Here is a 25,336-nt window from a genome sequence, read left to right as displayed (position 1 = left end):
ACATGACACCGCGTCAGCCCGCGCCGCCGCCGGCGCCCGCTTCGAACCGGCCCCGCCGAGCGGGGACCGCGGCCGTTGTACCGGGCACGCCGGTCTGTAGTGTCACTGCATCACTGAATCCTGGATTTGGTTGGAGACGACTTTTAAGACCATCGAGTAGAACCGCTGCTAGTCCAACTCAGCCCTGCCAAGGCCACCGCTAAACCGTGTCCCTCAGCACCACATCTACACGTCTTTTAAATACCCCCAGGGAAAGCGACTCGACCACTTCCTTTGACAGCCTGTTCCAGGGCCTGACAACCCTTTCAGTGAAGAAATTTTTCCTAATATCCAATCTCAACCTCCCCTAGCACAACCTGAGGCCATTCCCTCTTGTTCTACTGCTTGTTACTCAGGAGAAGAGACCAACACTCACCTCGCTGCAATCTCCTTTTGAGGAGTTGTAGAGAGGCCTTTAGGAAGGGCTTTTTGGGATGAAAACTGCTGAGAAAACATTTGCAGGAGTTGGGGATTAAATTCCCAGAATCCAGGGTAAGTTTTACTGGAGCTGTGCCTCGTGGCACTTTATACTACAGTTGAAAAATAGTTACGGCAGAAGTTACTGTACTAAATACTTCTCAGTGTAGGTATTTATAAATTTTCTCAACTGATGAACTTCAAATATCCACCTTGTGGATGCCCCCTCCCTGGAGGTGTTCAAGGCCAGGCTGCATGAGGCTTGTGCTGCCTGGTTTAGTGGAAAGTGTCCCTGCTCATAGCAGGAAGGTTGGAACCTGATGATCTTTATGGTCCCTTCCAACCTTCACCATTCTATGATTCTATGACAGGGCTGGGACAGCAGGAAACAACCCACCAAGTCATGCTGAGTGGACTATGGGAGTACAACTTAATGCATACAATTGCTTCTACAAATGGTTTTGCCATCTCTATTTTTTTTTACTAAAATATTTTTGAAGCCTCATTAAATAAATGACAGAGCAGTTTTAATGCACAAGTTTATCAGTTATGTCTGGAAAAAAAAGATTAGTGCTTTGTTCTTTGTAAAACCCAGTTCCCTAAAACACACAGGTAGTTTTTCTCTTCCTGCCTGAGATTAGTGAAAGGTCCTTTACTATATATGAATTACCCTCATTTGCAAAATTCAGTTATCTATAACACTACTCCCATGAACACACCTTATGTCATACAGTTACTATATTTAGAACGACCTACAGTAAAATAATTATGTGAGCAGAGCAAACAACTAGAAGGTCACAGTTAGTGTAATCAGATACATCTATTTAGTTGCCTTTCTTGTGAGGGGTGGACCTTGGGACAAACAGGGAACATCACCCCCAAATCTCATTTGAGGTTTATTGCTATTTTCTGTCTGGTTTTAAATGTCACAACTTTGGGGTACACAGAGCCTAAGAGCTCTGGAGTCAGTGGAGAAACACCTACTGGCTTCCCAGGTGTTGTTTTAGGCCAAGGCAGGTTTAAAAGTGCTTAGACAGACTTGGCTCAGCAATGCCCAGATTCATCTGAAGCAAAGATTATAATAATTCCCTATGTCTTTTATATACTTGTATTGTTTCCACATAATATACATTATTCAAATATATTTAACTGTGGTATTTAAAAGGTAAGCAGAATTCAGACTGAAAATTATAAAACCTCATAGCATTTTTATGGTTTCAGGTATGAAGAGAATGCAGAAATGCCAGTATTTGCCACTTCACCCAGCAGGGAAAATCTGCCCAAGCCTCCAGGCTCCAGGCTCTGCTTCCCTCCAGGTCGCAGCCATGGGGGAAGGGAGCCTATCTCAGGATCCAAACAGTTCACAAAGGAATACACAAGTAAGATAAAAATGATTGCTGGAGATATACAAAAGCCTAGAATATTGATGAACGGTGAGCAGCATTAGCACAGGGAGAGGGGAGAAGCAGATATGCCAAAGCATCTGCTGAGATGGGAGTCGTTGCTGTGTAAATGCCGTGGTCCAGCAGCACACCCAGCCCTGTCCCAAATGCAAACCAGGATGAGCTGAGCAAGGTTAAATTCCAAAAGCCATCAGCCACTGCACTAAAGCACAGGCATTGCTGCCCTCCTGCTATATACACCCTTTGCCTCTCTTTTTATATTGAACAAAACATGAGGTAGTTGAAAAGGGAAAACACGCTCAGCTCATTAACAAAACTCCCAGTTACAACAGAATTAAGAGATAGCTCCTTGTAGTACAAGTGTTATCAAAGTGTGAAAATGTCAAAAGCTATGGAAAACAAAAAGACAGCTGTCAAATTGTTAAACCTAAAAGCAACAACAGACTTTTTTAGTCTTCCTGAAACACAAGAAGACACGGAACATGTCACCAACCCTGCTTCGAAAACCCACCAAACTGCCATGTTTTTTTTTTCTGATGCTGTCCTGATTAGGAAAGCATCAGTTGAAGAGCAAGCACACCAACACATTAGCTGTTCTCATTATTTTTATTTTAAATAACAGAAAGCTACAGATGTGTCTTTAGAGTAAACAGTGTTTCTTACTGGAACCAGTTGCATTAGTTTCCATCTTGTAAAAAACTGTGAACTTCAGTTTCACAAGACTACTGCCATCAGAAGGGTAAGCACAGGCAAAATCTGAGCCTTAATTCACCATAAAATTAAAGACCAATTCTAAAGAACCTGCAGTCTTAGAAACAAATAAGTGCAAAGATAAAATAACTATACACATGACCACAGTGAAGCAGTGAGAAAAATCTATTTGAAGGTTAAAATTATTCTAAAGAGGGTGTTAAAAGGCACTACTGCATGTTAGGCAGAAATATTTGCCAAAATAAAAAGTAAGATGGCATGACTGTGGAAGTGGCTGTAAGAGAGATTAGAAAGACTTAGCTCTATTGACTCAATCCTATACTAGTTAAATTATTGGGAGATAAAGAGTTCACATACAGAATATTGTGAGCACTGCACACTTACAGGTGAAATTAAAATTAAGTGATATTCCCTCTGTGTCTGAATATAACAGACAACAGCCTCAGATTCTGTTGCAATTTGTTTTTTCAGTCTAAAGTAAATGCAAAGACTGAGACACCAACAAGCATCTTAGTTTAAAGATTTCACAAAAGAATCGGAGGGTCGGTAGTGTGAAACAACACTCTGCTGTTTCACTTTTCAAACCAGAAAACATCTCACAAGGAGAGGCAGCAAAAGAATTCAAAATTAGTAACATTTTAGTGGAATATTTGTGGGGGGAATGTGCTGTAAAGTTTCATATATCTATAACCCATTTAATTCTCCTTGATAACTATATTTAATGTTTTTTTAAATTGGCCCAACTTTTATTACATTCTAATGAAAATCGTAAGATCTCTTCATTTTCTTCACTTTTTTTGGAAAGAGGAATTTCATTGCAATTCTCTATTCCATTCTCCCTCTACAGCTTTTGCCCCCAAAACTACTGTTTGGTGCCTGATACTGAAGGGACAATGGCCCGATCCTGTAAATAAACATGTACTCTAATTGGTTGAGTAATCCTATTGAAGTGCATAATCTACGCAGACTTCACTCTTCCCAGCAAGAACAACTATATTAGCTTGATTTACAAATGATTAGAAAGATATAAAGTAGAAATAGACTATAAATAATAGAACAAGTGAGAGAGAACTTGTTGAAAAGAACATGTTCCTTAGCCTTCCTCCACCCTGTAACACTTAAACTTCGGTCCTTTTAAGATTTACATTGGTATAATCAGTCAAAAGAACCTCAAGAAAAAAGACTGTATTTTTCCTATTGGAATACATTTACCTTACAGTTGTCGGACCAATTCATATACTTTAATGCATTTTCCTTGTGGTAGTCTCCCTTATTGTGCATGAGGATAGTCACACTTGTATAGGTAAGAGACAAGGAAATACTGTTGAAAAATTCACAAACATTGGCTGGGAAATGTAGGTACAAGGGTTGCTCTTGGAATTACTATTTTCTTAACAGAGTACATTTTGAGCCTGTTGAAAAGATGCCTCTGAGACACATACTTTATGTTGTTTAATTCTTTTTCTAACTGCACAAAACTTTCTGCTCACAATGCATCAGTTTTACCCTCAGTTGATCACAATTAGGCTTTGAATTGACTCAAGTTGTTTTTTTACTCATTGTTTTTACATGTGACTGTGAGACCCAGATCAGGATGTCCATGTCACACCACAGATGCCTTCCAAACCCTCCAGGTAATGAACACACTTTTCTATTGTAAACAATTCACACTTGTTAAGAAGTTGAAGGTGCTGAGCACTTTGCCCGAGCCTACCGAAAAAAAGGAACGGTTAATTAGTTTTCAGATGGGGGACAGTTGCACAGTTCCCTACAGAACTGTCCAAAGTGAACAAGACCTCATAAACTTTTGGCTGTGAACTGTGGGGGTGGAACTGTGACCAAACCAATGTGCTCATTCAGAAGGGAAGATGCAGATGACATCACACTTGAGCATCCCTTAGCAACCTGACTGAAATGGCACTGCAGCTCTTGAGGAGGTCGTCAGCCTTTCTTGCCACTGGAACAGCCTGCATTTTAGTTCCTACCACAGCTGAGAAGACACAGCATAGAAGACAAAATTTGTAGCTCGAAAAGCAAAAACAATACTGGTGATCCAACTGTACAGTTTCCTTTGTTTCTGTTTATAGGAGATAGCCTATTTTCAGCAAGTGTTTTTCATGGAAGGATACAGAGCGCAGTTAATCTGAGGAACACATGAAACAGTGGTTCTTATAGCACACCTTTATCTCTGATTTACTTTAGACTCTTTCCACTTGAATACTGTAAACTTTGTAACGTTCCTCGCTGTGATACCAGTACGAACCAAATAACAAAAATACTCTCTGATTTAAAGCTGTCAAGGTGCAGATCAGCGTACAATGAAATATGGATCACTTCACTACAAATCTGAAAATGCATCAGTCATACATCTCAGTTATCTCCTCTCCCTAGTCCTCATACCTGTGAGACTGTTCCACTCCTAAGAGGTTGGGTCAGAGCTGCTAATCATGTCAAGAAGACTCCAGGGGAAGATATTCACTGAGAATCTGCAACCCTGTAATTCCCCCACAGCTGAATATATGCTAGTTTAGGATTATGTCTACACATTGTTTTTAAAAGAAAATAAAAATCTATGCATTCTTCTCCACGCTGTGATTAATTTGAGATGTATTATCTTTGTATACCTTTGGAAGAAATTAAGATTTTAGAGGTGTTTTGTTTTTTTTTTCTTTTCTTGCTAAGGTTTTCAAGGGATTTCAAGTACTGGAAAAACATAAACAGTGAGAGAATTTATATTAGAAAGGAGCAGAAGCAGTTTCCCTTGTGCATAGCATCTTTGAAGATTAAAATCTTATGCAGAAATAGGAAATAGCTGTGAAATTTTTTTAAGGAGCCTACATTACTTCGTTCTTCTGTCGTACAAATTCACAGAGCCATGGCTGAGCAGCATGAACAGACTTCCTGCTTATAAAAGCAGTGATTTTGCTTGATAGATTGACTCTTTCTGTTAAAGGACACTTTTTAATAGTACACACTGTATATTTTTGTGTATTGATACCTCTCTGGTTTGAGTCTGTTAAAATTTTTAGCTTTAGAAACACAGAACTGTCAGCCTTCATCCTGGGCCACCATCCAAGCATCTGGTGGCTGAGTAACAAATGTATCAATCTCAATGTATTTAATCCCAAATAAACTTAGTCTTTTAGTTAATTCTATATAAGGATTAATCAAGGCTATGTTTTAGACTTAGAAAAGTGAGTATTTTTTGTTTGCTTTGAGCACTAAAAAAACTCCTGTGGCCCCGTGCAATGACTCAGGTCTTGCTGCTCATGCTCTCCCTTAGATGGAGGCATCCTCCACAAGCTATCGTCCTGCAAAATCCTTTGGACTCTTGGAAGAACAAAACTTGGTGATAAAAAGGGAGACGGTTTCAAAGTCTCCAAGTTACCCTTTGACCTGCTGAACAAGGAACCCTTGAGTAATCTCAAGACTGTTTAAAGGAGAAACAAACAAATTGAAGCCAAACAATAATCTAAAAAGGAAAAACAAAGCAAACAGATTTGAATTTGAGCAAGAATCTAATGTGGGTTGTTTTCAGCTGTTTCCTTTGTGGAGGCCAGAACAAAAATCACTTTAAAAAGCATTAAAAGGTAAACAAGGTAGAAAATTAAGCCATTATCAATCAAACTTGGGGAGGGCAAAGCAGGGTCATCTATTAAAATGACAAGTTTGTCTGTCATTTGGGAAAGAGTGAACCTATCCAAATGCAATGGAAGGATTGTCAGGAATAAATTAGCACACCACTTATGTATTCAATAAAGAACAAACACCAAACACTTTAGTACAGATACTCCAAAACAAACAGAATTGAAAGGAGATACTTTCATCTCTGGCAAAGAAGAATAATTTTTCCATACAGAAATTCTAGACTTGAGACAGATTTTTGTTTTGTTTTTAAATAAAAATAAGCCCAAAGTCTACTAATAGAATTAACCAAGATCTTCCTTTAAACCAAAGGGAAGAAAAAAAAAAACAACCAGCCATTGCCTCCCTCCTTTCACTTTTCCTCAGAAACATTAAAAGAGACTTTAAGAACTCGTGAAATTATGGAAACAACACAGCGAGTCAGAGCTTTTCACCTAGTAGCTTTTCTTATTTTCGTGCAGGTTTTTTTCCCTGCTATTCTTTCCCATGACTCCTGCATTCTGCCCTGCACTTTATTGAAAACCTCCCCTGGCACGTAACAGCAGTAGCAGCACATCCCAGCCCTCTGCACAACACACATGGAATGCCGGTTAAAAAAACAACAAAACACAACAAACTTGTAACAAGTCTTTTCTCAGATTTAGTTTCAATATTTGTCAACATTCGCTGCAGACCCACCCCCATCTGCAACTTTTTTATAAAGAATTATTCTGCTTTAATCCTTATTACATTTGGGTCACCAAACCCATGGGGGCAGTAGTAGTAGAGGCTGTGTTTTCTGAACACGAGGTTATAGTTATAGCTCCTGCAAAGCAGCATGAAACCCCCAAGCTTTTCTTCAGCTGAGGGAGTGAGCAGAGGAGGAGATGCTCCTGGCTTTCGCTCCCAGGCTACCAGGCAGACCAGGACAGCCATGGTTGCCACCAGAGCAGGGTGGGAGCTGGGGCTGAGCATAGTTTAGGCTCAGCCTGACCCAGCCTGCATGGTGAGCTATTCCTCTGCATTTATATTATTTATTACTGACACTGCATTCTCATTTCATGGTGCATAACAGGAAGGGGAGTAAGAGGATTGTTAAAATAGTTCTTGCTAAGTTGTCACACAGGTTTTAATGTGCTGTAAACATTCCTCTCCTTCTTTAACTTTTTTTTTTTTTTTTTTAATAGAATGATGTTCAGGCTTTCATGCTTAAAATAGCTTTACATTTTAAGTGCTAGCAAACCACAATAGTCTCAATACCAGGAGCCATTATTAGAGACGATCTGTAAGGAAAAGAGAACTGTGATTTTGCTCCTCTCTCTGTACCACTAAAGGCCTGAAAGCGTTTCCTTTCAGAAAGGATATTTTCTCCCATCTTCTTCATTAGATGGAAAGAAGTTAAGCCTAGATCCTAAAATTACATACAGACACAATTACAGAATAGGGGTCTTTTGTACCCTATTTTTCTGGGAAGAATCTGGCTGTCTGGCAAACTAATAGCATCACTACTTCTTAAGTGCCTTGATGTAAAATTAGAGTGCCCCACAGACCCCTAAGGCAGTTGCAGCATTTAGACCCTTTCCCAGTGTTCCAAATAGGCAGTTCTGGAGAGGATTTTTTGGTGCCTTAGTTTTAGAAATGTATATAAAACAATCTATTATCTCCAAGTCCTTAGGTGTGTAATGAAGGGTTTCCCTTGTTGCTCTACCTCAGACAAAGCCAGGAAAGGCATTCATTGCCAGGCTGTGGAAACCAGGCAGGAGTCGGGATCTGGATTCAGCTCCAGCCCTGGGCTGGGTCAGAACCTGTAGTCCAACACTGGGATTTTGCCTCTGCCACAATAAAACCAGCAAAGGAAAAGGATTATTCCCTCCTACAGACCCAGCCCAACAGAATGCTGGGGCCTGTTTGAGCACCCACAAAGTGTCCATGGAGAAGAGATAAGTATGGAGATCAAACAGGGGAACAGGATTCAGAAAATCTGATGGTTCAACCCAGCACAGCCAGCGATCCATGCATGACCTTGGATGAGCCACTTCCCCTTTTTGTGCCTCTTTTTCCAGCTATCTTTTATCTGCCTCTCTCATATAGGTTGTAAGCTGTTTACTTCCGACATGTCTGCACAGTATCGAGAACTAAGGAGCCCAGATCTCACTGGTGACCTTTAAGCCCTTCTTCTACATGTTTAATAATAAAATAATTATTCAAAAAGGAAGCAATTTTTTTAAGCCTGTCTTCTTTTTCTTAACACCTCTTTAACTGAGACATTCTTAGCAACATGAGATGAAAAAATAGGCTCTGTTCAAAATCTTAACACAGTTTTTCTTAAAATGAAAATGCTGAAAAGCTGCTAGTATTCTTTTGAGTTCTTCTCCCACAGGCCCTCCAGCAAAACCAGGGAAAGCTAGAAGAATCAGCATGCTTGCTACATTCAAAGTACCAGACAAAGATACTTTTTATTTTGAAAATAGAAAAAAAAAATAAAAATGACTGCACACTTCTCAATCTTTCTTTGTACTCCATAAAGCACCAAACAGAGCAGAAACCCGGTGCTGTGTTCTTTTGCCGGTCACTTCCAGGTTTGCTTTATGCTCTCTGGTGTTACACTAACAAATTTGTTTTTCCACTGCTCTGTGCATGCTCTCTAAGAGTGACCTATTCGTTTCTGAAGCAATCGGCTTCTCGCAGCTTAGTCTATGCTGTGTCAACAGAGCAAGCGGCGCGGCTGAGCCCCCGCTCCTCAGAGGCGAGGAGCTCACCCCACCCCTGGGACCTCACCCAGCCCTGGAGGCTGCTGCCCGCTCCTCGGGTGTCAGCCCCGGTCCCTGAGCCCCCTGCAAGCCCCGTGTGCACGACAGCAGCAACGCTGCGTGGGGAGAACCTCCTCCCCTTTGCTGAGCAGGATCACAGCGATGCCAGTGGAAGGGCTTTGATGGAAAGCCATCTTCCCCTCCGAATGGCCAAGAATCCAGGGATGCTGCAAAGGGCAAGAGATCCAACGGCTTTTACCCTGCTGTCACCTTCAAGCTGCAGCTCCTTTGCCAGCCCAAAAGGCCAGGTAACCTGCCCTGCCCTCAGCCAGCAGCCCTGGGGTGACAGCATGGGGACACTGTTCCCCCTCTGCCCTGTGCTATGGGGAGCTTGGAAAACGCCGAGTCTCTCCTGGCACTGGCAATCCCAGGCTGAAGGCAGGGCCCTCCTGCACAGCTGCATTTCACACCCTATATATAAAATACACAGCCGTACAGTTATCCTGAAAAAGTCTTTCTATGAATTGGTGTTACTGAGGGATATATATACTAACTCTATACATGTGAGAGTTAAGGAAGATTTGTCCATGGAACTACTTCCAGAGGAAGTGCTGGGCAGCCACATTATTTGTTTTGTTTAAAATGATTTCAGACTCGATAATGCCTCTTTATCAAAACTACCCATATGCTGAGCATGCACAGAGCTGTGTGTTGAGGCATACAGGAAGGGGTGGATGGAATTCATTTCTTTATTATGAATATTGTGGTGCTTTAAGGAGAATCCTGGCCGAGAGTGTGAAATAAAGCCAAACTTTCAGAGGATATTTTGAGGCCTGAAGTTCCTGTGCTGCCTTTTCAAATTCAGTCTTAAATTCTGTATTCCTAATCCCCTGTTCTGGCTGGACCACTTCATGAATGGACATGTATTATTACAGAGCTGAGCAAGTACCTCTTACATTTGTCATTAATATTAATTTGAAAGAAAAATGGAGTTTAAGCTTCCTGGTCTTACTTTCCTTGAGTGAGGAAACTAGTGAGGGAGTTTGCAAATTCACAGTTCTGGCAGGCAAAAGGGACCGAGGCAATTGTGACATACTAACAATAGTTCTCCATCAAAATTATTACCCTGTTTTATTTTGTGAATATCATCTCAGCTACAGGGTTTGCTTACATTTTTTTGGCATCGTACCCTCCATAGTGGATTAAGGCATCCATGTTGCTGGAGAGAATCCATACCCAGCAGAAAAATGAGGGCCATAAAACAGAGCCACCACAATCTATCAGCACAAACCCTCTCCCAGATTTCAGCCTAGAAATAAGAGTAATTAGTTCTTCTCCACCCTAAAAGCTGGCTGAGAGGGAAAAAGGGGATAGAAAGAATGAACTTCAGACTCTCTATGAAAGGAATTGCATCAGCCCACACCGAACAGGCTAATCAGAGGGAAGGCATGAAGAGATGATGGCCATAGGGACAGTTACCCAATATAAGACAGATGAGTGACAAGATCAAACTGCAAAGACTTGCAAGGCTGCTATTTTTCAGTGATCTGTATATGCTTATTATTGTTTAAGAGTTTAGCTAAAAAGGCTAAGAAATTCCTTGCCTAAGGATGAATAAAGGAATTCCCATTACTAGAGAGCCTGAAACTGAGAATCTATTATGAAATCAAGCACATAAACTGCTGAACCAGTGCTTTCACTGGCTAAGAAAATGGGTAGCAGGATCTCTTGGCCCCAAAGGTTGTTCTAAAGACGGTCTCTTCATGGAAGCACCAATGTGAAACCTGTAAGCAGGAGCAAACAATTCAGGTGAGAGCTGATAGAAGCACAAAGATCCCCTGGTTGGAACCAAACATTCCAAACTGATCTGTGTGAAGATCGTGAAGGCATGATCTACCATGACTTGAGACCTCCTGCCCTAGTAACAATTATGTAATTGTTACAGTCTCTTAATACCTGAGTAAGAAACCTTTTTAGTGCATCAAGTTCTCATGTCTAGACAGATACACATCATGAATGAATCACTACTGACTGGCTTTGAAGACCCAAGCTGAAGAGCAACCCATGGTGTGAGCCACTATCTGGACAAATCAACACTTACAGAACAATTTTCTGGAGACAGTTCTTTTCGTGCTCTACCCTAGGGTATATTGGCTGTGAGAAACTCTGGTTTTCCAGTACTATCCTTAAAGGACTATGGAAGAAAGCAATTAAAGCTTAGTAATGGAACCTCTTAATCATATAGACCTAAGTCTTAAGAAAAGACTCCACCCCCACAAAAAAAATAAAAATAAATAAGCTAATAAAAACACATAAGCAAGGAACAAATACATGGAAAAAAACAAACAGGCTTGAATTTCTAACAGCAATTAGTCTGCCTCTGCTGTCTCTAGAAACTTTTGCTTCTTCGTGAGAGAGCGTCTCTTCCCTAAATATTTGAACCCCTTTTTGGCCCCTTTGTTTTGGTTTCAAAGGCTCCTTGATTTATTTCATTACCAAACTGCTCATCGGCTTCTCTGCAAAATAGTCACTGTCTTACCAAATTTTGTTCCTCAGTTATTCTGAATGATTCCCAGCCTTCTCATTTGTCCTGCTGGAGGTGCTCCTCTCTTTGGCAGGGACACAGGGCATCTACAACACGGGCCTGTATTTTAATTCTGCACAGACATTACAACACAAGGTGAAGGATGCGGTGAAGGTAAAGGTGTTCACAAAAATTGTCTTCTCAAAACCACAGTTTGACTCACATGTGCCCCCAAACAATCACACATTAGCAATTATAATGATCTTTAATTAAAAAAAGAAGTATGTTGCTGTTCTTACAGATAAGGATCTGTAGAAATACTTGTATAGGTGCCATGAAAGTCTATTTTTCAACCTACATTTCAGTGAGGGAATATTTAACTACCTTACCTACATTTACTGAATCCTACTCTAAAATGAAACTCTTTGAAGTTTTCTTATTAAATAAGCTTTAAAAACTAAACAGTTTGAATTATTTTTCTATGAACCATATAATCTTCTTAAATAGTAAAAAGTTAAATTCAGCTCAAGTCATTTCACTTGGACAAAAGTGATGAAAAAGCAGCAGATTCATGGATCTGACATGAATCTCAAAATGTAACATCTAACCCCTGATTATTATAACTTTTCATGGTAAAGCTTTCTGAGTGTTATAAGCCAACAGACTTTGGCTTTTATACTGGAAAGTCTGTTGTATAAATGTCACTCTCATTTTACATTCTCAGTTATAACAAAGTCATTACTGCAGCTGATTCCTAAGAAACTTTATATTTCAGCAACTTGTCCTAGCTCTGGTACTGCATAAAGAAAACATGGAGATGCTACATTTTTTAACCCAGGGTTGGAAGCTAAATTTGTACACTATTCTTGATAGGAACATCTGTTGTGAAGTGATACGTATTATTTCCAGAGAGCCAGAAGCATCTGAATACATTTTGTAGCTGCATACAAACTATTTTATGGAGCACAGTTATCAAATGTTTGGTACAGCCGAACTGAAGAAATGGTGCTGGGTTGTGGCTTGGATCCTAAGGTGCCACAAGAGGAGAATTTGTGTTTGGATGCCACAGCACTGAAATTGCTCCTCAGAGATTCTATTGCTGTCGAAACCAGAACCGAAAAATCCTCCCCTCCTGGTTTTTAATCCTGCTCAAACCCAAATATTGGAAGCAGGTTAAGATCTATGAACTAACTGATCTGGCCTCTTTCCACGTGCCGTATTAAGATGCCATATTTAGCTCCTCATTCCCTAATACTCAGGCATTTAAACTGTTCCCCTCAGCCCTTTCATCCAGTTCCAGTATATTGCTAACCCACACGGCTTTCACCTTCTACTTGTTTCTCCCCTTTCTGTTAGTTGTTTTACGTGCAATTAGTGCTGCTGTCCCGTGGCTCTGGGAAAGGGACCGTTGCCTTGCGCTCCCTCTACTGTCTGCCGGGCTCTGCAGCAACGCAGCAACACGGCGAGGAAACGGCAATTGCGGCTGGGAAGAAAGGTCTATTGATGAGAAAAGTTACTCTGCTAGACTTAATAAAAAATGCATACTTAGAACATGAAGGTTCTAGGCATGTAGATCTTCAACTAGCATAGCACTTATCCAGAACTCCAGAAATCACGGACATTTTGGCTTGCTCTCCTGGGACTGGTCAGCGTGAAATGAGGGACCCCTCATGAAGCAACCATGGCAGTGAAGAGTAAGTCAGTAAGCAAGCTAAGTCTAAGAGCATGGAGAAGGGTTGTGGGCAGCCAACTACCTAAACAATTCTTTTGAATTCTTAAGGACATGGAGTACTTTGTCCCTAGACTTGCTGGAGCACTCCATGTCCACAGTCTGGGCACTGTGTCTATCCTTCCCATGGGTGATTCAGCAGCAAAGAATATTTACTGTTATTTAACAATGCAGTGGTCTACAGACTTGACTTACAACCCAACAGAGAATATATTGGGCACAAACCTTTTAAAGAAATTATGAACAGCTTATGCCTTGCACTTAAAGAAAAAAAAAAAAGGAAATATTTTATTTCTTTTAAGAAATGAGCATGTGAGAATAAAATGGACCAAGTGGAAGACATCTTCGTACTGCCTTTAGAATAGGCAATTTTGGTTTATTGCTTTCATAAAAACTTTAATAATATTTAGGATATTATGGAATAAGTGAAAGGTTCACACTGGATTCTGTCTGAAATGTCTAAAAAATAAGCCTTTAAGTCACTGTTTATGTTGGCAAGTAACCTGCTGGAGTATAAAAGCCAAAGGTATGATTGACTACATCACATATTTTACAGCTGTTAAACTAAATACACATTTCAGAATTTACATCCTTACAGAAGAATCCTTAAATAGACTTTCTTACAAGGCTTAAAACAAACATACTTTAGGAAATACTTCCTGTTTTGTTTTGCATTTAACTATAGTTTAAGAATTAAACCTACTTTTCTTTAAACAAAGATCCAAAACTTTAACTTTCAGAGCATGGAGATCACACAAATCTATCTTGTTGTTTTTAAGGCACTGAAATTTTTAGATGAATACCCACAAATCTTTATAAAAATCAAAGCAGTGAACACTTAACATATTAGTAGTATATTTAGCCCTTGGACAAAATAGGCATGCCTGCATATTGCCCAGAATGGAAAAGTTCTGCAAATGAATTAAAATAATAATTAAATCCCAACTCATTGATTAGTTGTGCCTGTTACTTTCTTCTGACTGCTCTTAGATACTGAAGAAGATTATACTAACATTGATTTTCCTCTGCCTCCTCTAGAATTGTGTGGAGTAAATGCACAGTGCAAATGCATGCAAAAGCATGCAAATTGGGTTGGTCTGTAGTATATAATATCCACCACTCACTTTCAGTGTTGATCAGCAGCTTTCATGCCACCTGTATTTAGAGCTGCATATCACATCTGGCAGCTGTGAAGACGGTGAAGTTAAATCAAGGGAGATAGCTTTTAAGTAAGCTGGTATGGGTTCCTGAACTTGGATTTCCTGAGTTTCTATGTGACAAAACCAACTGTCTCACCACTGCTCGTAACTCCTTTTTACTTTCAGCACCATTCCTTGCACACACCAGTTACACACCTTCTTAATCCTTGACAGGGGCTTTGCTACAGCTTTGTAACTTACTGTTTTTTCGCAAGAATATTGATGCTTCTCCTTCTCCCCCCTAACTGCTCAGTTGCACTTTTAATTTACAGATGGAAAATGAAGCCTGTTTGTACAGAAAAGGAAAAAAGAGAACACAGTCTTATAAGCCCTCAGCAGTGAAAGAAATCTCCCCCAGCACTTATTTTAAGAGGTGAGGCTCAGTTAGTGCAAAACTGTTTAGAGGTAGAGAAGTCAGTGACATCCTGGAGGAGCCCATGTCTGCAACAAACTGAAGTACCGTGTTTTAATCAGAAGTCAGTCATGGCTTCCCCTTGAATTTGATACACTTGAAGGTACTTACAGTTCTGGGAACTAAATTCAGCTTGTTAAATGAATGCTTTTTCTGCACATTTTTTCTGTAATGTGCGATACAGCTTCTCTATACACAAGTATTGCGAAGGAACCAGATAAAGTTGATACTCAGGATGGCTGGGTTGGTGAAATCTGTTGGGGAATAGTTTTCAAAAGCACCTGGAGACTAGATTTCAAAAGGCACTTTTGTACCCAAAGATGCAGGTAGACCTCTGAAAGAGCTTCCAGCTAGATTGGTTTGCCATAACTACCACAATATTTGAAAAAGAATCCCATTAGGAACTTTGCTGTATTTTTAGGCAACTAAATGCCTCTAAATACTCTACACTATATGACTCAGAATCTACATTTTCTTTTTAAAATATGGTGCAGGAGACTCAGAAACACAGGGCTCTATCTGCCCCAGTTGTTACAGGAATACACGTCCGCAGTGCCTGAGCTGCAGCGGCAGCAGTTGAGCGGGGCTGCGATGTCCTGGCGTGCTTTTTGGAGCTGAACTTGAGGCTTCTGAGCTCTCTGCCTGCATGCAAAAAGGAGAGGCTGAGTGTTTATGACTGCTCCTCCTTCTGTTTCAAACAAGCACCCACAAATGGATACTTGGGAAGATATTTAGTTGGGAAGCTTATATGTTATGGATGTTTAACATTAATACACAGGAAATTCTAATGCTGGATATTTAATATAACTAAACAAAAAAGCACCTGCCAATAGGCATAGAAATCTTGACATTATTTCAAAATCCTCTTTCTGAATGTTCACTGATTGCAGTTGATATTGTTGGTTATTTGGTTTTCACAACCTTTTTTTGTACCTAGGACTAACAGGTTACCTTGAACCCCACTGAAGCTGTGCTTTCCTTTCCTCAATCACTACGAATCTTCTAACATAGTGCAGAATACAACTTGTGATGCATGGATATTTTTGCATTTCCCAGGGCATGATTCTAATTAAAGTTATATATATACACGATTATATCTGAGCTTGAAATAAGGATTTACCCACAACTGCAAGCACACACAGTCCATCTGAGGGGATTCAGTGTTCCCTCAACCACCCAGGGAGCACAAACTAATGTTCACTCCTGGATCAGATGTGTGGACTTAATTCTACAGAAATCTGCTTTATTTACAAGTATCTTTCTGTTGGAGTTATTATCTCCTGTGAAAATACTCTTTCTGTGGCCCTCATAATTTTCAGAACAAAGAATCCAAAATTAGTTGCAAGATCTGTGAGCATTCACTATAAATCAACAAACTGTATGTATAAGCTTAGCCTATATAGTATCCAGCCAAAATCCCACAAACTGCTCTTAACTTTCTTTCTCTCTCTCTCTCTCTCTCTCTTTCTTCCTTTCTTCCTTCCTTTCTTTCTTCCTTTTTGCCAGCTGTCTTTTGCAAAGCTGCCATCTTCTGCTTTCTTGCAAATTCATGGTTTTCAGGGGGTTCTTGTTTCTGCTGCCTTCTCAGATTACAATTTCTTTTGTGTTAATTAAGCTGAAAAATTGAAAGAATGTCGCTGACTCTACAAAGAACACAAAACAGGCTTGCCTGAAAAGCTAAAAATAGATTGTTCTGTTCGGAAGACAGACGACTCAGTCTTCAAACTATTTGTACAATGCGAATTAATTGCAGATGGCCAATTCATTTATTCAGAACTCTGTGACAAAAATGAAAGTGCTACTGCGACTGTGTCCATAAAGCTCCTTTCAGGTAGTTGGGCTGGAGCATATTGTTTTTTTCTGGAAGCCAATTTGTCAAAAAGAGTTTTAATCTGATTCTCTCTCCCCAGCCTGCTGGTGTCTCTCCCAACAGCTCAGATTTAAGACGTGAGACTGATGTGCACTAACTAAAAGTTACAACAGCCTGCTCACATTGACTTCTAGCATTCAGTTTATGTCATAAAACACTTACATTCCTGTGATTAAAAATCACATTTCATTATGATTCAAATGCTGCAACAAAACCCACCCAGATTATTTAAACTTATTTGAAATTAATGCTGTATATCTTTTATATGCCTCAGTATTTTATTTAAATTGTATTTTAATTTTTCCTTTTCAGTCTTTCTCCTTAAAAGCAAGATAAAGTTTAGTTTAAGAAAATACTGTTATTGATTTAATGGGAGAGAATTCAGGAAAATTGAAATGGAAGCTAATATTCCATCCTGGTTTTTACTGTTAAATAAATGGGAGGCTTCCAAAAATACCATCTATTAGACTAGGGTCTATAAACTGTAGCTGTGAAATAAAAATATCATTGAACTAGATAAATTGTTTGGGATACAGAAGGATCTGTACTAGAACTGTACAGCAGATCCAGAACAGCATGAGGCCTCCTTTGTGCTACAAAACTAGAAATGTTGTCATTTTGGAGTCTAAATAATGCCAAGAAAAAGAAACTAAATATCAGAGTCCCTTTCTTCAACTCCAGTGTCTCTCCCTTGCAAGTTTACTACTTTACAGCCTCTAAATCCTTGTTTGCAGTCTTGCTGACTTGAAAAACGTGCCAAAGTTGATCCACACGGGGTCTGAGCTTACAGCGCTGTAAGAAAACCTCCCAAGAAGTTTCAGGTGCTGTGATATCTAGCATACTGATAGTATCACAGCTATTACATTTTTCTGTTACTTTTTAAAAAGTAATATGTTGCTGTCTGCATTTCAAAGTATTTCTATTGCATCTTCAAGTTTTATATAAAGATGTGTTTTTTAAAGCCATTAAGTCTTATAAGCCAAAAATACAGCTTGATGTAGAAACAAATTAAATTTTCTGCCTAGACAAACAATCATCATCTATTAAAATCAAGACACCAGTCCTCTCCACTGTTCAAACTCTTTCCAAAATACTTCTTATGAGGTCAGTAGCTTGCTGGTTATCACAGATTTACAAGGGGACAGACATCATCCTCTACTCTTTATTTTAAGCTATATTCCTTTGCTGCAACTTCATCCAAACTCACACCAAGGTCAAGGGAAACAATCTGTTTTCAAGCAATACAAAACAGGCTATGCAATTAGGCTACAGCATCTTCCGTTTTTATGGACTGAAAACAAAAAAAACAAAACAAAAAGTTAAAACAGAGTTACAAGCTTCCTAAGAAGAAACAAATTCTTTCCCAAGGAAAGAAACTTTGTAGAGTGCCTCTTAAATTGGCCTCCATCCTGCATGCTTCAAAATGTTTTGATATTTGATTTGGTGATACCAAGGTGGAGCAGAGGACACAAATGCTGCTAAGTACCAAAGATTATCTGCCTTCAACTACATCTTTTAAAGAGTTTGAGATATCCTGTCAGTTTAATTCAGGCAGAAATTTACCAAGGCTTAGGTGCTGGGGAAGGGGACACTGCAATGCTGCTATACACAACCCGCTCCACTCATGCAGCAAAGTTATACACCCCCCATTTAATTTTGGTAGAAAACTGAAATTCTTTGGCCTTTGCAGAGGAGTAATCTGTTGTTCTTTAAGACACTGACTAAGGAAAATGCTATTGGGGAAACACCATCAGGCAGCAGCCAGCACACACCAACCAACCATGTCCTAATGATAAGATGCTTGAAAAGGAAGAGCAACAAAGTTGATTTTTAAAAATATTTTTCCACTGTGGATTTTTTTATTTATTTATTCTGTGGTGGGGCAGACTCCATAGGGATCATGTCCTTACACAGGGACATCCACCTCCTCTCAAAAGAGAAACATCTTTGTTTACCTAAACTATTTTTGTTAGACCTAGTTTTTGCTGGTTCTAAAGAGTTTTGCCTTGCTTGTAAACACCCAACATCTCTGACAGAAGCACCTCCTTTGAATGCCCACATAGTGTCTTGGTAGACCTTACAAAGTATAAGGGTCACACACACATACACATATTAAGAGCTTGCTGAGGTGAATCATATCAGCTTGGGTCTTTCTAATAAATAAAATGCTTTCAAAGCATTATGTATTAAAGACAGAGGACACCAGAGTAGGAAATCTGTGCAACAGAACCAGAGCAGAGTCTAGGATATAAACCAGTACACGCATCAAGTGCTGGGTTTATGCCATCAAATGGGAGGGATAGACCCAATTAGTGAAGTCAAAGCTGGGTCTTCTCTCAGTGGTTTCTAGCCCTGGTAGGATTTGCAAAATCTCCAGCATAGCAGACTCAGTACCACATGCAGAGCTGGAAGAGCATTTTTTACAGACACTAATAGAGCCTGACATAACACAAATAACCAAAGCACCAGCCCATTGGGTGATTTCACTTTGGGTGCATGTGCTCAGTTGAAGACCAAGCTAAGAGGGTTGAAAGTTCATGACAATGCTCAAAATGCAGGAAAATGCACGTGGAATACAACCCCCCCCACACACAAACTGTCTGCCTTGCAACTAAATACCCAAGAGATGGACCACTCTGTCCCTACTGTGGTAAGATGACAGCAAAAAGCAAGGAAAGTAAATTAATTGTTGGAATACTATTCTACAGGCTAAGTTATGTGAACACATTTCTCTGACTGCAAAGGCTGTTACGCATTTTTAACTAGAACAAGAGTGTTCAAGTGTCTGCAATTTATTAATTTCTTGCCAGGACAACACAAGAAGGTACAGTTTGCCTGTAAACCAACAGCTCAAAAACCAGCTCACTTTTCAGCAGTGACATCTTCATTATAAAGTAAGAAAGTTATTTTTGTTGAAATAGCCTTTAATGGGTAAAGATGAAAATTTGGTGTGTTGTCATTCTGATGCTTCTTAAGGGGGGAGGAAGAAAAGAAGAGGAAGCAAGACAGAGAGTACTTAAATAGTACTCTAGCATTTTTTTTTCCAAATTTGTAAGATTTTGGGCTAGGAATTTTAGTACATCTTCTCTCTAGCACTTTATGTTCTTAAATTTCTAAACCTGGAGGAGTGCTAGAACGTAGCATCTTCCCAGTTAACAGCACAAATAGAAGTGCCAGCCCAGCACTCCTTCTCTGATCAGATTTGTCCCTTCTCCAGTGCCCCATGTTCACTTACTAAAGCATCTCTGTGACTCCTGAAGGAGAATGAAGTCACTAGTTCTTGTATATCTACAGCCCCTGTCCTAGCAGAAACTTGTCTCTCCGGATGAAATTAGAGATCAAGGCATAGCTTGTCTTTTAAACCACAAACCAGGTTCCACTACTAAAAAAAAAATAATTAAACCCCCTTTTTTTGTGAAGACTGCAAGATTTCTCAAATATTGAAAATCAGGATAACCCACTGTTATTCACAATGACTGAGCAGTTGCAGCATTCATGTTTTCAACGGTCACTGTCTTGTTTTTATTTCCCCATCAGGTTGCATGAAAGAAGCACTTTCATTTTGTTGAAAATCCAAACCATCAAACAAATAGAAACACAGTTAAAACTAAAATAAATCCATCATCTTGCAAATTTTGAAATAAATCAAGATACTGTTATGTTTTGAAATGGTATAAGACAAATTTCTCCCCCTCTATAATTCAAAACCAGCCTTAACCAATTACTTCAAACTTTTCCCCAGACCAGACACATCTCCTCTGGCTCACTGTTTCACATGACGATTTTCATGCCAAAAGAGTTTCTTCCCCAGACAAAGCTGGAAGTAAGAGATGGAAATCACTCTAATGATAGGTACTGGGTAATGCCTTTCAACTATGGACTCATGCCCACATCACTGTAATTGTGACAGTATTTTTCCAAGCAGAGTATCACGTTGTATGTAACACTGAAACTTCCTAGTCTCTACTCCTTCTCTGCTGCATGGTTACCATCTTATTTTTATAAGCATTCCATTCTGGGGCTGGCCCTTCAGCTTTGGCAGAGCCAGGCAGCTTCTGCTTTAAAGCGACTATTTTGCAACTAGCTGCTGCTTGCTGCATCTTTCTTTTCCAGCCAGCAAGTACCTGTAATGTTTTCCTCTCCAGCTACTGAGAAAATGGCACATTCCCACAGGTGCTGCCCCTAAAACAGGCCACATGGTGGGAATAACCAGCAGTGATCTGGACCAAGCAAGGAATTGGCAGGGTGGGTTTAATTTCTTTTATTTTTGGAAAGGCTGTAGAATGGCTGGTTTTAAACAAATTCATTTAAAAAAACTTCTAGATTCACATCCTGCTGATGCTGGCACTTCTGTTGCTGGACTAGCGAGCCTTGCATCAGAAGAAAGTTTTCATTGCCACCCCAAATCAACGGATAAACATTAGGGGAGCCACAAACAGCACCACCAGGCACTTCTGAACACTTGCTGGCTCAAAAATAGCGGTCAGCAGGGCAATGGCAGCAACCTTTGCTTAATATTTTAAGCAAAGTAACTACTATATGATTTAACTTTACTTGGGCTATTCTGTAGTGAGAATCGAGCCCTTGACAAATAATAATTAATGTTCTATTTTTTCCTTAAAGCAAACAAACAAAAAACCCAAATGATTGGATTTAGAGCCCCCAAACTGCTAAGCAGTGCCTCGAGGGGAGGTCTGCCCACACTGGGCTGCTGGGCCAGAAACCTTGTTCATCCCACTATTTGCCCACAGGACAAAGCAGCTCCCTTGTCCTAGAGGTGAACATGGTTGTTTCCTTCCCCTTTTCCTCAACCTTTTAATTCCTGTAGTAGAGTCACACACACACACAGCTGAACACCAACCGAGAGAAAAATTTAACCATGGTCACAGTCCCAGAGGCACCTCAGCCTCCTGATACACCCAGGAACCCTCAGGACATTTTTGGCTGATCCTTTCTCCAGATCACACATTTGCATCAAGGCAGAAAGTACACCATGGTTTTTTAGCAGAAGTTACTCCCTGCTCTGGCAGACGGTAATTAGATTATGGGAATTACAGCAATGACAGGCTGGTTGTCTATACTCACTGTATGGGCAGCCTGCAACGGCTTGGAGAAGAGTAAAGCATTCAGATTAGTATAAGGATGAGCTCAGTCTAAACCCAAGTAATATCAAACTAATACGTATTAGTAAATAATGCCTCTGAACCAGCACATTTACTGCTGCAATGCTTATCTCTATCCTCTACTGGCTGCCGTACCAAACCACCGATGCAAAATGACCTGTGTATGGGGCCCTCTGGCCATTTGCTTTTCTAGAGCATCTCAGCATCGCACCTTTCCCCACGCTATGTCCCTGGTGCACACTTCTACCAGAAAATCCTAGAGGTGGGAACATGCTGGGACTCTGCCTGACAAAAAGGCTGCAAGTGTAGCCTGCAGTGGCAACCGCGGCGACAGCATTCCAGACACTGGCACACAAATGAGCATAACAAACATCAGCTTTGCTTACAAAATTCCCATATTCAGCACTGCCACAACACATAGCTATAAAAATTAGAGCTGGGGTTTCCCATATATGGGAAAGCTGACCTGGGCTGCTGTACTGGCCCCAGGCAGCACAGAGAAGAGCTGGTGCCTCACAAACCCTGCCTGCTGCTTTGGTGGTGCTCAGGAGAAAGTCTGGGTGCTCCCTTGAGTGATGGGGTGATGCTGCTTTAAGTCTGTAGCCACATTATTTCTGTACTAGGTTCACTCACCAGCTTGAATGAACCTGTAACAATAAAGCTAGAAGGTTTTTCCAATCCTATCTGGAGTTGCCTGTGTCCGTGCAATACTCCTGTGTCTACAGCAGGGCTGACACTGAGGACTAGGCATCTGCAGTCTCCTCTGGGCTTGGGCTTTACTCCCTTCAGAAGTTCCTTGGAGCCCGTTGGGCTCAGGAGCTCTGCTTGATAGCCCAGTGTCAGGTCGAGGGACCCTGATGGGCCACGCTCATGCTCATGTGTGATGCATGAAATCCTGAGAGTGGCTGTTGGTAAGATCAATGTTAACAGGCCTCTCCCTGCAGCTGCCTGACTGGAGCAAGGCCTCAGACCTGTGGAGAGCAAAGGACCAGGCGCAGGGACTCCTGCTCAACTCCTGGCAGCTGTCAGCACTTTTGGGGAATATTCCACAGTTTCGAATGTATAGAAAGCAGAGAGAAACCAGTGCCAGTGACTGCAACAGAGCAGCCAGGGCCACTGCCGGCAGCTGGAGAGTTTTCACCAGAACAGTTTCTTCTATGGGTGTGGGAACGCACGTTGCATTTAGTACTTTTGCCTCAAACAGCCTCTCTGCTCACAAAATCCTAACTCCGGGTAACTGCAAGCAGCAGTGTGTATTTATAAACTCCTTACAGAACAGCAGGATGAGCAGAGCTGGGACTATCCAGCTGCAGCTCTGGTCGTGCCAGACAGCTGCTCAGTCAGAACCACTGGGAGAAACCTCGCTCCTTTGCAGGGGATGCCCTTTGATACTCAGCAGGAGTCTGCTTTGGCAGCTATGTGCTGCCTAAGGGAGAGAGCTTTGAGAGGTGATTTTTTTAAGATATCAGTGGTATGTGCTGGATACCTGGCTACGTACTTGTGACTGTGAGGGATTTGCAGAGGGGAAAAAAAAAAAAAAAAAAAATTCTGGGTAAGCACTATTAATCAATACATAATCACAACTACATTTTTTAATAGTAATTAAAATCAGGCAAATCAATCACATGTGGCTTTCAAGCTTCCCGACACACATTTTATATTCTGCAGGTTTCAGAGCTGCCCCAGGGGAGCTGGGACAGGGGACTGCCTGGTGGGAGGGGACCCTCAGCAGCTCCCCCTCCACTGGCCACACGGGCTGTGCCACAGGGTTTAAGCTGCAAAGCCAGTCCACAGCCACAACTAGAACTAGTACCTTAGTATAGTAACAGAACTGGCACAATCAGACAGAAGAAAAGAAAAAATGTAGCTTGGAAATCTCTCTCTGTTTTGTTATGAACATGGAAACAAACTATTTAGGTAACTGAAAGCCTTGCATCACTTTAGGAAATGTTAATTACATCAGTGGTTTTACTGTAGTAAGTTTCTTTTTCCTTTCCAGTTTTCTAAAGCCTTAGGAATATTTCAAAGGGAATCCTTCCCAAATATGCAAGCAGCAAGTCAATACTCTGACTTTTTTTGCCAAGCTTCCTTTTCCTAACATCTCTCACCCAAGAAAATGATTAAAAATACATTCAAATAAATAGAAAGGGACTCCAGGACTAGAATGTAGCAGATCTAGTATTGCCAAATAGTAATAGATAATTAAAGTCATTGCTAAACCAGTCATATATTTACTCATCAAGCATGGCTTCCTGGTGTTAAGATGCTCCCTTGTAATGAGAATTAATTTAAATGTCTGTTACTGCTGTTGCACCCAGGAAAGAAGTGCAAAGGCTGGGGAAGTGTGAGCAGGTCTCCAGTGAGCTCCTGGCAGAGGCTGTTCCAGCGAGCTGCGAGTCTTCTGTTTTGAGACACTGTTTGCTGGGGTTTACTACCTGAATTGTGTCAAGAATAAGTTGGATTCCTGTTCTCTCACCAAAACCCCATCAGCATTTTCCTTCTTTTAATTAACTAAATTGCCCTGGGCAAAAAAAAATACTAAGGATCAATCTCCAATGTCATAATTAATATCTAATTGCATTCTTTCCTTTGTTTAGAAATGCCATGCTACAGCTTCTCAGAATACGTTTTCCTTGTGCTCATTTTGAGCACCTAGAAATTGCTAAAAATCTATTTTCACAAAGATTTAGGAATTTTATTATTATGTTTAGAGTTAAAAACAAAATTATTCAGTATTACTTTCTCCCATAATTTAAGATTTCTAGATTTCTAATCCCTTCTTTTCCTTTAAATATACATGCTACAACTGCAAGTTTAATGCTACAGTTACGGTTCACATTTAGGACAAGGCTGACTCCTTAGCCCTGAGCCAGTATAAACGTAAAGATCCATCTTCAATTACACATAAAGAAGCTTCATAGTCCATGCCTTTAGCATTCAGTTTCTAGTAATGCTCACAAAATCAAGTATACTAATCTGATAATAATGAAATACTATTTAAATAAAAAATTGAACCAACTCTAAATTAATTTTAAAAACTGTATCAAAAGTATTAAAAATATTAACTACATCAATTTCATTAATCTGTGTATAAATTTGTAAGTATAATATGAGGAAGAAACTTATTATACAATAATTTAAATTAACAAATTTTATTTATGCTATATTTTACTCAACACATTAAATATAAGGAGAGGGGGGCAGGTTCCAAGGAAAAAAGCAAGTATCAAAAAGGTTGATTCAAAACTATGCCCCTGTCCCTGTCCTCCCTTTGTCCTTTCTGTAATGATATGTAATAGGAAAAGTTTACCAGGAAAAACAGTAATTATATTATTTTTAGAGATTTTTTGGCTTTGCAATTACAGCCTTATTTTTTCCTAACAAAATGTAATTCTTCTGTTAACTTTCTAGAGAACCATATTGAATTCCCTACCATGCATTAAAAATTCTACTTCTGTAAAAATAACTCTGAACAACCAAGAAATGCAAGACCTCAGCTGTGCCTTTCCAGAGATAGCCTATCTTTACACTGTTA

General features: G+C 40.2%; 1 protein-coding gene across 1 annotated transcript in view; it reads right to left on the bottom strand.

The window, feature by feature from the left end:
- GNAS (GNAS complex locus) overlaps nt 1-25,336 on the bottom strand; it is a 144,005-nt gene that overhangs the window by 91,037 nt on the left and 27,632 nt on the right. The window lies entirely within an intron of this gene.

The sequence above is a fragment of the Apus apus genome, chromosome 15, assembly GCF_020740795.1.
Source record: "Apus apus isolate bApuApu2 chromosome 15, bApuApu2.pri.cur, whole genome shotgun sequence".
In the NCBI taxonomy this organism is placed as follows: Eukaryota; Metazoa; Chordata; class Aves; order Apodiformes; family Apodidae; genus Apus; species Apus apus.
This window is presented reverse-complemented; position numbering and strand designations above follow the sequence as displayed.